The 10526-nt window shown below is 52.9% G+C and overlaps 1 long non-coding RNA gene across 4 annotated transcripts in view; it reads left to right on the forward strand.

Moving 5' to 3' along the window:
- Positions 1-10096, forward strand: part of LOC149128274 (uncharacterized) — a 54331-nt gene extending 44235 nt beyond the window's left edge. For 3 of the 4 annotated variants that reach the window (XR_016229361.1, XR_016229368.1, XR_016229354.1), the window contains one exon: positions 9756-9836. This is a non-coding gene — a long non-coding RNA (uncharacterized LOC149128274). Of the gene's footprint in view, positions 1-9755 lie in introns of all 4 variants that reach the window. The other variant, XR_016229363.1, reaches the window with a different exon arrangement.
- The last annotated feature ends 430 nt before the right edge of the window (positions 10097-10526 follow it).

Below are 10526 nucleotides of genomic sequence, written 5' to 3' on the forward strand. Positions count from 1 at the left end.
ATTGCTATCGACATCTGGAATATTCTTCCTTGCCTTTGCATGGCCGGTGCCTTCTCATCCATTTAACTCCGGCTTAATTTTTCACTCAGTTGATCACTGCCTGTAAGCTGCCTAAGTTCCCCATCCTCTCCGCATCCTCTTTAGCCAATCATTTCGTGAAGAGGTTGCACTGATCACAACTTGAAGTTTTCAAATTTGTTCTTGTTTATTGTCTGCATTCCCCACTAGAGTGTCAGCTCTGAGGGCAGCCTGACACATGGGAAGTGTCACCAAGTGTCTGTTGAGTTAGCAAGAGGGAGACAATGGGGCCGTGAGAACACTGATATTCAAGGGGTGGACAGAGGAATGGTCAAGGTGATCTCTGAGCAGTGGACAGAAGCTTGGGTGTCAGTGACCAAGGGAGGAGCAATGCGACAGTTGGGGGGTTCTTTGGACTGCAGGTGAGAGCAAACCTGTGCAGAACTGTTTTTCTCACAGTCTGGATGTTCATTAGCAAAGCTCTGTGTCAGTGTCATTGAGGTGCACTTGGCCTTCCCTCAGCTTTGGGCATCACGTCTGGACTGAGTGCAAGTACAATGGGACAGAGGTCTCCTCTGGACTCTTGCTGGTAGGATGTAGGGTTGGTCTCCAGAAGGCCCCAGCCAACCTGCCTCTGTATTCCACCCATCAGAAAGGACACATGCCCACCCTGGAACCCGGGGCTGTGTCTGTCCCGCTGAGGTTGAAAATCCTCTTTCCTGTCCCTGAATAAATAGGATTCTTTCCACTAGGGATTAAGCATCAAACTGTGCTCGCCTTACACACTTTTCACAGAGAAGAGTCTTCCTGCTGGGCTAACAGATGTAAGACGTCAAGTGGGGTGGGTGTGGAGAAGCAGCCCTTGGGTTTGACATGTGGATGAGGTGTGCCCCTCAAGGGGACAGATTCTAAAGAGTGATAGGGTGAGCCTGCAGATGCAGGGACTCAGAATTACTGGAAGGAGCACAGGAGATGAGAATAGACCACCTGGAGTTCTGAGGTTAAAGCAGAGAGTGGGGCAATCCCCTGGTGCAGGAGGCAGACACAGTGCTATCTGCAGTTTCAGGCAGACTTGAAGATGGTAATAGACTGAGCAAGAGGAGTCAGCAGGAGGGAGAGACTAAAGATTTTGGAGCAACGCGGGGTAGTTGATTCCCTTGCCCGTGGGGTTGGGATCAAGTGCACAGAGCTGATGGCTGTTGCTGGAACAAGTGGGGAGACTTCTCTAAGAAGACTCAGTGGCTCTCAGGTGGGAGTTACGAGGGTAGAGGTAAAACACCAAGATGCCCAGTGACGATTCCTCTGGCTTTCCTTTGTGTGATAAGGGACTCATTCAGAGATGGCACCTGTAGCCTTCACCTGTCTGTCACCTTTGTTTTGACATCCTGATATAATAGACTCTGAAAAAAGAAAAAAAAAACAAAAAACAAAAAACAAAACCCAGCTCCTATCTTTGCGGTTGTGCGCTGGAAAGTCCAAGGACAAAGCCCATCCTTGAACTTTCTTGTTCAGATCAGTGGAGCCGCCCAGTGCATAGTCATGGGTGTGGCGATTATGGGATGCAATCCAGAGGGTGCAGGTCACTCAACAGACAGCCCAGGACTGCCAGATCCTGCAGAGTCAGATGGGCAGCAGGCTGGAGCCGGGAGAGAGAGCCCTGGGTTGGGCAGACAGTACTTGGGGTCCAGGTCCAGGCCCTGCACTTAGAAGCTGGAGTTCACTGGTGCCCTTGGAGCCCACGAGCTCATCTGCAGAGGATAGGGCGGGGGCGGCTCGTCTCTTCCCTCCCCTGCTGACAGTCATAGAATGTGCTGGCTCCTAGCAGGGAGTTCATGGAAGGCCCTCTTGCTGCTATCACCACCCTTCCCCTGGGGAGCCTGACCCTGCTCTGGGTGGGCCCAGCATAGGATGCGACTTTTTCGGCACCACTACCCCTGGTCTCTCACTTCTGGCGTCGTTCTCCATCTGTTTTGTGGGCTGATGGCATGGGGCCCAGCGAGTAGGGTTGAGAGCCAAACCCTTCTTCTCTATTTATTCAGATGGTAGCTATGGATGCAGTAAAAAAGCAAACAGAAGTCTGACTAGAGATATGAGCTCCGTATTCCACAGCAGTTAAAGCCTATGTCCACTTACGTAGGAGGCATAAAACACAATGCTGTTAAAATGAATAATGGCCCCAGTGGAAAAAATGCATTTGTAAGAAAAGGTTCTTGGCGAGAATGTTCAGATACATGCAGGTCTGACTGACACCAGCTTCGTGTGGCTCCTCAGTGGCTCTCCACGGCCTGGACATTGTTGCTTCCCCAAGCAGGGAGACTGGAAGGAACACTTTTTCTCTTAGGCCACCCTGTCTGCCCAGTATGTGGGGTAAGACTTGGACCTGGGAGGGGCTCTGAGGATGTCTCCCATTGTGATTGGGGGAGGTTGATATTGGGAATAAGTGAGGCACAAGATTGCTTGGTCCCATCAGAGCTGTCCCATGCATGCCTGCCACCCATGTGGGAGCCCTGGCTTCCAGCTCCTGGCTTCAGGCTGGGCCTGCCTGGGCTGTTGCAGGCACTTGCGAAGTGAACCAGCAGATGGAAGACCTCTCTTGGTCTGTCTCTCTGTCATTCAGATAAATAAATAAATAAACAGCTGCATCAATCAGGTCAGCCCAGACTCTGGGCTCAGCCACTTGCTCTCCCTTAGAGGGGATTCGCAGTGGTTTCCTCCTCCGGGGATGGCTACGGGGATTCAACGAGTTTTAGACGCGCAGTGTTTAGCAGAGTGTCTGGCACAGCATCAGTGCTCTTGTGCCAGTGCATCGCCCAGATGGGGTCAGTCAGTCATTTGGCAAACACAGGGTGCCAGGAGCTTGTCCCCATGTAACCTGTGGGTGGCCTCTGTGCCCTCCAGGAATGAGAATGCAGCAGGAGAAAGGAAGTGGCCGCTTTGGAAAGCACACGCGGCCTCTGGGACTGGCCCTTCCCTGCGGCTCGGACGTCCTGGAGGGTGAGCCGGGCTGGGCGGGCCGCGCTGTCAGCTGGCTCAGCTCAGTCTGCTGGCGGCCAAAGCCGGGAGAAAGGAGAATCTGGTATTCATTGTGCAGTTGTTTCGAATTTCCTTCTGCTTTCGAGATCCTCTTCTAAGGGAGAACAATGCCTTGAACAACCTGGGCACCTGCGAGAAGACAACGGCCAGGCTCTTACAGGCCAATGGCTTTGGTTCAGTCTCCTAGAGTGGTTGGAGACCGTGGGTGTCCGTGGCTCCTTTGAGCCCCAACCCATGGAACAAGGCGCCCTAGTCTCATGCACAACAGTTTAAACCGTCCCTGTTTGCCAAGGAAGGGCAGACTGCTGTGCACCAGCGGGTTCTTGTGAGGCTGGGTGGGTGGGGGCGGAGAATCTCGGAATTCCCCGGGGGGACCCAGATCTGGAGCCAGGAGCCTGCCACTCGCCTCTACACCCCAGCAGGAAGAGGCCGGCTGAGGCTCGTGGAGAAATCGCCCCACCTGGCTCAGCTCACAGAGCAGCAGCTGCAAGGGTCCCCAGCACAGGGCCTGGGGCTGACATTGCCACAGCCAGCGCTCCTAAGAAGGCCAGCTTGGGGCAGAAGGCCCAGGGCTGTGTCCCAGGAATGGGGCGGGGCTTCCTCATTCCTCCATTCTTGGCTGTTCACTTGAACATCAGTACATTCGTCAGCCTTTCTGGGTCCTTCTTTCATCACCAGGAAAAAGAGCGAATCCACAAGCATGGGGCCCGTGAGTGGAAAGCAGCAGGAGACGCTAAACACGTCTCTGCCTGTGACCTTCAGGCCCAGAGCTTTGCTGAGAAACACAGTGTGAGAGCAGCAGGTGGGAGGGCAGGAGTGAGGGCGGCATGGCCCGGAGCCACAGCAGGGGTCAGCTATCTTTCAAATGTGAGAAGTCTAGAGCCAGGGTCCCCAGGGTCACTCAAGAGCCATCCTTGATACTTCTGCCCCTGCCACCTGCCTTCCCTATGACTGTTTACTTAGTATCTTCCTCTAAGTACATTTTAGTTTTGCAACCTTGCATTGGAAGAGAAAGAAATCTTTTAGTCACGGACTCCCAGCACGTGTCTGAAACGCGCTGGGACAAGCAGGCCACAGTTAGAAGTCTTTCTCACTGTCCCCTGAAGTGTCCTGACCACTGCCCCAGCTTTGCTTGGGTTCTGACACACTAGGAGTCTCCAAGGCTGTCTGGTGGTGGTGTTGGGGGTGCACTTGTTGTTGGCGTCAGAGCAATTATTTGTGCCAACTGTGTCCCCATCTAAGATGCTCCTGGGACAACGTGGCTGCTCCTTGACCAGTGGCTTCCTGGGCTCCGTATCAGCGTCCCCAACACGCGAGAATGACAGTGAGGGCGAACAGAAGTCAGATATTTATCACATGTTTGGAGAGAACGGTGTCGAGTGTGTGAGAGCTCCACAAACGTTATCACCCACTGTAACTTGGTGGGGGTGGGGGGGTATCTTTCTTAATCCACTTTCTGTTGCTATAACAAGTGCCTGAGGCCAGGTGATGAGTTATAAAAAAAAGAGGTTTGTTTTGGCTCATGGCTCCTGAGGCTTCTGGTGAGGATCCCTGCTGTGTCCTGTTGGGCAGAGAAGTGGAAAGAGGAAGTGGCTTACAGGGGAGGCAGAGAGAGGCTGCCCCGTTGTATCACAGCCCACAGTTCTGCCACACACAACTCCCTCCCACAGACCTAATCAGTCGTGGGAGAACTCTCTTGAAAGACATTGATCCTTGGGACCGGCTCAATGGTATAGTAGGCTGAGCTTCCTGGGGCTCCAGCATCCCCTATGGGCAGTCTCAGCTACTCCTCTTCTGGTCCAGCTCTCTGCTAATGGCTTGGGAAAGCAGTGGAAGGTGGCCCAAGTGCTTGGACCCCTGCACCGCATGGGAGACCCGGACAGAGCTCCTGGCTCCTTGCTTCAGATAGGCATAGCTCCCGCTGTTGCCACCATCTGGGGAGTGACCCAGCGGATAGGCATGCTCTTCTCTCTCTCTCTCTCTCTCTCTCTCTCTCTCTCTCTCTCTCCCCTTCTCTCTGCCTGTAACTCTACCTCTCAAATAAATAAATGAAATCTTAAAAAAAAAAAAAAAAGAAAGACATTGATCCAGGGGTGAGGGTGAAGCCCCCTGGTCAGTCACCTCCTGCCTTTCCATGCCATTGCCGTGGGGACCTTGCGGTCAGCACATGAAACTTTAGCAGTAGGAGGTTCTGGCTGAGGGTCTTGCTGCCAACTGCCTTCAAGGAGACAAACACAGGACGGATATTGTCCCGGGCTACCCCCCTGCCTCTGCGTGTCTGCTGCTGTCTCCACGGGGACAGGTGCGGCCAGGTGGCCTGACTGTCCTTTCCCTCATGATTATAGGATTCAGCTAAGATGTGGTCTTGACTTCAGTTGTCGTGAGATCTCCCCGTTGTAATCCGCGGCCTTCTTTGTCCACTGGGTGGTTGTCAGTTCTGGGCCTGCCACTCGCCCTGGACGGCCACGGGCTGTTCCTGGAGTGGGACTCATGACTTGCAGGGAGAAAGGGGCTGTGGGAAGCAGGCCCAGGTTCCCCTTGTGGGGCTGGAAATTCTGCCTCAGGCGCTGGAATTCTGACTTCCTGTTTGGCCTGGCAATCGATCCCCCACATTTTCGGCCTTGACGCATCCTCTCCCTCCCCCTCTCAGGATCTGTCTCCTCATCTGCAAAACGAAGGGGTTGCATCAGATCGTATCCAAGGCCCCTTTCAGCTGGAGAAAGCTGTGATTCTGTCTCCCAGCTACCTCCTCACTTTTCCCTCCAGCCTCTTGATTGACAGTGGGAGAGAGGGAGGAAGGAGGAGAGAGGGGGGAGGCCGTGCGTTCTGCACGCCCAGGGCAGCCCCTGGCCCCACCAGGAACAGGACAGTCAGAATGGCACCAGTGCTGAGGCCGAGAATCCCTGTTTTTTTTTTTTTTTTTTTTTTTTGACAGGCAGAGTGGACAGTGAGAGAGAGAGACAGAGAGAAAGGTCTTCCATTCGTTGGTTCACCCTCCAATGGCAGCCGCGGCCGGCGCGCTGCGGCCGGCGCACTGCGCTGATCCGATGGCAGGAGCCAGGAGCCAGGTGCAGGGCCCAAGCACCTGGGCCATCCTCCACTGCACTCCCTGGCCACAGCAGAGAGCTGGCCTGGAAGAGGGGCAACCGGGACAGAATCCGGTGCCCCGACTGGGACTAGAACCCGGTGTGCCAGCGCCGCTAGGCGGAGGATTAGCCTAGTGAGCCACGGCGCCGGCCGAGAATCCCTGTTTTAGGGGAGGGGAGACAGAGGAGGTGGGGAACAAGAGTTAAAAGGCAAAGGCATAAAAATGCCCTAGAAATAACAAATGGTTAGATGGGTGGCAATGAAAGGAAAAATTTAGAGAGAAAATAAAATGCATAGGAAAAGAGGTTTTTAAAAGGAGAATAGGGGACTGGCATTGTAGGGTGGGTAAAACCGCTGCCTGCAGTGCCAGCATCCCATTTGGGCACCGGTTCAGTTCCTGGCTGCTCCACTTCCAATCCAGTTCTCTGCTGTGGCCTAGGAAAGCAGTAGAAGATGGCCCAGGTCCTTGGGCCCCTGCACCCGTGAGGGAGACTGGAAGAAGCTCCTGGCTCCTGGTTTCGGATCGGCGCAGCTCCAGCCCTTGCGGTCATCTAGGGAGTGAACCAGTGGATGGAAGACCTCTCTCTCTCTCTCTCTCTCTCTCTCTCTCTGCCTCTGCCTCTCTGTAACTCTGCCTTTCAAATAACTAGATAAATCTTTAAAAATAAAAAAAGAATAGGAAAAAACCTCCAAGGAGGGGGAAACAGGTTTGAAGTGATGGAAGTCTGCCAGCAATGACCTCCCATGGTGCAGGATCAAAGGTCAAGACCTTCTGCAAGCTGGCCGGGAGGCATGGGCAGGCCAGGCCCCAGCCAGGGGCAGGACATCTGTTTTCCTCTCTGCACTGGGAAATGAGAGGGCTACTCGACCCCACGCGAGTTGTAACTGGAATGTGGTCACTGGAATTCCAGAGGCAGGTGGAGTTCTGGGTTTAGGGCCCTCGGGCCCAAGTGCCATCCCCTCCACTCCCTCGGCCTCAGTTGTACTTGTTGTCACTGGTAAACTCCACCTGCTTTGCAAAGGAGATTAATTTTTATTTAAAGATTTATTTATTTGAAAGGCACAGTCAGAGAGAGAGAGAGAGAGAGAGAGGTCTTCCATTCATTGGTTCTCTCCCCAGATGATTGCAACATTGGGGCTAGGTCAGGCAGAAGCCAGGAGCCAGGAACTCCATCTGGGTCTTACATGTGGGTGGAAGGGTCCCAAGGACTTGGACCATCTTCCTCTGTTTTCCCAGGCACATTAGCAGGGAGATGGACTCCAAGTGGAGCAGCCGGGACTTGAACCAGTGCTCATATGGGATGCTGGCATTGCAGGCAGCAGCTTAACCTGCTTTGCCACAATGCTGGCCCCCGAAAAGAGATCTCGTGTTTTCTATATACTTCATTTACTGAATGGATAAAACCATGGCAATTATACAGAAGTAAACGAAGTCACAGAGAATCCCAACAAGAAAAACAATGTGACAGCTTAAAAAAAAAAAAAAAAGAGTGCAATCAAATGGCAAAAAAGAAAAAAAAAAGAAAAAAGAAAAGGAAAGGAAAAAGAAAAAGAAAAAATGAAAAAGAAAAAGAAAAAGAAAAGAAAGCAAGCAAGCAAAGCTTGTCAGGGAAGGAAGGAAATGTGTCAAGTGGGTGGATGGAGTTGAAGCTGCTGGCCTCAGCTGACACCAGTGTTGAGAGGGTTGGTGTCTTCCCATCTCCTTCCTGGTTCACTTTGGAGATGCCACCACCTGATGGGGACCCTCCTACGGAATTTCTGCAATGCAGTCAGCAGTGGTGCCCCGTTGCCTGACAACAGCCCTGGATCACGGGCTGGACGGGCCGGCGACAGAGGCGGTCCTTACCCTTATCATGAGTGTTATCATGTGAGCCAGCATGATTAGTTTTTCTGCGAGACCTTTGCTCCTTACAAAACAGCAACAGATCCGTTGTCTCCAGTGCTGGAGGCAGAGCCCACATAAAGCATGATTAAAGGAAGCAGACAGAAAGGAGGTCTTCATGGTTTTAGGGAGGGGCAGGGACGTCCACAGCAGAACACACAGAAGTCCCAGCCACAGAAGAAAAGTGAAGAAACTGGACTTTAGGAAAATGAAAAGCCTTTTGTGATCTGAAGGCACTGATCAAAAAAAAATTAAGAGGCAAGTTACAGACTGGGAGAAGATAGATATCTGATACAGTGTTCATTTCCAGACTTCATGAAGAACCAACAGATCAATAAGAGGAAGAGAACAGGATCCGATGAAAAACGGGCAAGAGACAGTGGCACTGAGGCCACTCGGCTTGGGGGCAGAAGGGTGATTCTGTGCGGTCTCAAAACTTCCTGCTACCCACCCTGGAGACACAGTGCTCAGAGGCCTTCACCCCGTGTCCTGATACAAATCCCTCCACCCTCTCGAAAAAATCACACCTGGGGAGCCCAGTCCTTTTATGCACCCTTTCCATCAACCTGTTCCAACTGGGAGAAGGACCCATGACTTCCTATTCACCCTGTTCTGTTTGAAGGTCTCTAAGAATGGAAGTGCGTGGTTGTAGGTCTGGATATTGTAAGCCAGGTTGGAGTTCCAGCTCTGCTCCTTTTCTTTACTTTTAAATATTTATTTATTTGAAAGGCAGAATGACAGAGAGGAGAGAGAGAGGTCTTCCATCCAGAGGTGTCTTCCATCCACTGGAACTCCATCCAGGTCTCCCACGTGGGTGGCAGGGGCGCAAATACTTTGGCCATTTTCCTCTGCTTTCTCAGGCACATTAGCAGGGAGCTGGATGGAAAGCAGAGCAGCTGGGATTTGAGCTGGTGCTCATATTGGGTGCCAGTGTTGCAAGTAGTTGCTTAACCTGCTGGGGCACAATGCAGGCCCCCAGGGAGGAAGTGGGTCTTAACAAAGGTGGATTTTGGTGGAGGCTGAGGTAAGAACTAGTGGAAGACAAAGTTGGAGAGGAAGGCTGGCCCCAGACGCGGTCCCACTAAGAAAGCTGGACTTTTCCTATAAGAAAAGGAGTAGGTGAATGTTGTGAGCACAGGAGGTGGAGGGTGCAGCCCGGACTGGGCAGGCCCACATGAGAGGTGTGAGACCCGGGCCAGGAGGTCTGTGAAGAGAGCAGTGTGCAAGTAAGTTCAGGTGCAGGTGGATTGGGCGTGGCTCTCAGGGCTGAGATGGTAGGATCCAGAGGAAGATGCAGGAAGGTGATGGGAGACGGGGGTTGGGGGGAGATGGGGAGAGGAGGTGAAGGAGCCCTGAAGCCCGATGCTTGGGTTTCGGAAGCAGGAGGAGGAAAGGGGTGGCACCTCTCTTCCTGGGTCCTCACTTGCGTGGGCTATTTGGAGGCTCTCAAGAACACACTGTCTTCTCTGCTCTCTGACGTGTGTGGGGCACCCAAAGGACAGACACTGACTTTCCACAAACTTCCCTTCCACCCCTGCTGCCCAAGAACCGCAGAGAGGGCGTGTCGGGAGCGGAACAGACTCACAGCACACGCCGGCCCAAGGCCTTCTCCCACAGCCCAGAGTCTGTGCAGATGCTGCACCCCGGGGTGGGGGAGTCAACAATCAGCCTCCTGATTTTACAGGGAGATGCAAATGGTGTTTTGAGTAAAAATCCCTTTGTTGTTGTTTCACAGGGCTGCAGCAGTGGCCAGGAAGAAAACCGCCCCCTCTGAAAGTTGTTTTTGTGACTGTTCTTTGGAGCATTGTTCTAAAAATGGGAAATTGCATGTTGCCGTGCCAAAGGAAACAAACACCTGCAGTAAGAGGAATACCTTCCACAAGGCGGCTTCTGGAGCCCGCACGCTCACAGCCTGGCTGTCTCTGGATGGAGGGCTGCTGTGCATCATACTGCACTGAGAACATTTCGTCCTACCCAGGGGGCAGGGGCAGGGGCAGGGGCAGGGGTGTGGGCTTGGGCAGCTACGGGGCTCAGGTTGCTTTCTCTCCTTCGCTCAATAAACATCTGTCAAGCATCTCTTCTGGGTTAGTCCTGTGTGTCACTCTTTTCCTTTCCCTGGAGAGCTCTTTTTTTTTTTTAATTATTATTATTATTTGAAAGCCAGCACTACAGAGAGGGAGAGACAGATCTTCCATCCTCTGCTTCACTCCCTAGATGGCTGCAGTGGCCAGGGCTGGGCCAGGCTGAAGCCAGGGGCCAGGAGCTTCTTCTAGGTCTCCCACATAGGTGGCACTCGCTTTACCCGGGCCATTCACAGGGAACTGGATTGGAAGTGGAGCAGCTGTGACGCAAGCTGATGCCCATGTGGGACGCCAGCGTAGCAGGCAGCAGCTTTACCCGCTGTGCTACAATGTTCGACCCCTCCCGGGCAGAATTGGCAACAGGTGAGTGGCTTTCTCGTTACTTATTTTTCAACTTTCACAGCAGTGCAACACATCTGCTGCCT

This window comes from Oryctolagus cuniculus, chromosome 1, assembly GCF_051225735.1.
Source record: "Oryctolagus cuniculus isolate XC-2025 breed Fujian yellow rabbit chromosome 1, ASM5122573v1, whole genome shotgun sequence".
NCBI classification, from domain to species: domain Eukaryota; kingdom Metazoa; phylum Chordata; class Mammalia; order Lagomorpha; family Leporidae; genus Oryctolagus; species Oryctolagus cuniculus.